Source organism: Fukomys damarensis, unplaced genomic scaffold (assembly GCF_012274545.1).
Source record: "Fukomys damarensis isolate Sample0158 unplaced genomic scaffold, DMR_v1.0_HiC HiC_scaffold_5, whole genome shotgun sequence".
Taxonomy (NCBI): Eukaryota; Metazoa; Chordata; class Mammalia; order Rodentia; family Bathyergidae; genus Fukomys; species Fukomys damarensis.
This window is the reverse complement of record NW_022900917.1, coordinates 70,596,026-70,597,319: the sequence shown is the minus strand read 5'-3', so window position 1 is coordinate 70,597,319 and position 1,294 is coordinate 70,596,026. Positions and strand designations below refer to the sequence as shown.

The following is a 1,294-nucleotide window of genomic DNA, read 5'->3' as shown; positions in this document are numbered from 1 at the left end:
TTTTTTTTTTTTTTTTTTTTTTTTTTTTTTTTTTTTTTTTTTCTGTAAAGAGCCAAGTACTACGTATTTTAAATTTGAGGGCCAAAGGCAACATTGGATATTTTTATGAAGACTTATTGAACTTCTTAATATATATTGATTTAAAAATATAAAAACCGATTTTACCCATGTTCCATATAAAACCCCAGGAACCGTGTTTGGCTTTCAAGTCATAATTGACGATCTCTGCTCTAAAGCCAGGTTATCTGACTCCAAAATCTAGACCTAGTATCAATTGGATGGGTCACCATTGTTAGCCTCTTAAGCCCTTCTACGTCTCTGTTTCTTCATAAGTCAAATGAGTATACTCATAGCACTTACCTTGCTGAAGCATTAAAAGTGTTAATGTAGGTAGACTGTTTAGACAAGTTCCTAGTACCTCATAAAGGTTTTATCAGTGTTTATTTAATATTATTCCATGACTATTTGATACAAGAACTAATTCAAAGACACACTAGTGCTTTGTGATCTCTGCTTAAATATAGAGTGTGAGAACTAAGGTAATACAACACTGGATGACTAAACTTTATGTTCAGAAAAGCATACAATGACATAATTTGGTAAAAAATGTTTTCCCTTATCTTTTATGTTTCTATGCACAGGAGGAAAAGCATGCTGGGGTAAGTCTAGAACTAAATGGGAAAAGTTCATGAGAAAAAGCTCTCTTCAGTGCTTGCTTCGGCAGTACATATACTAAAATTGGAACGATACAGAGAAGATGAGTATGGCCCTTGTGAAGGGATGACATGCAAATTCGTCAAGCATTCCATATTTTAGTGAAATAAATAGGACACACATGTGTAAATACTGAAAAGTGTCTCTAGTGTGAGAAACTCATAGTGCAAGTAAGGACTAAAAAGGTATAATAGATAATGTGAAATAGGAAGAAAAGGTGCAAAGGTGAAGGATAGTGGAAGGGTTTGGGGAGAGAAAAGAAGGGAATGGAGTTAATATGAGAAAAGGATAAATGGAAACAAAGTCTTTGTAACTAGGGAGGGGTGGAAGGGTTGAAGGGAGGGCAGGGGAATGGGGAAAAAACAAGAACCAAGATGGATTACATAAAGGTGCTAATTTCCAATGATGAATGTCATTACATTGTATACCTTAAATGTACCAATGAAATTAATTAATCGAAAAACAAAAACAAAAACAACCACTCTCTCTTCAGTTGCTTGTCCTCAGGACCCATACTCTATTCTTTGGGAACTCAGGGCCAGCGGACACTTTGCCACTGGTATACACCCTTGACTCCAAT

At 35.2% G+C, this 1,294-nt stretch overlaps 1 non-coding gene across 1 annotated transcript; it reads left to right on the top strand.

Moving 5' to 3' along the window:
• The first annotated feature begins 708 nt into the window (after window positions 1–708).
• Window positions 709–815, top strand: LOC117285042. The gene has a single exon (XR_004516056.1). It is a non-coding gene; the product is annotated as a U6 spliceosomal RNA (small nuclear RNA).
• Window positions 816–1,294: the final 479 nt, after the last annotated feature.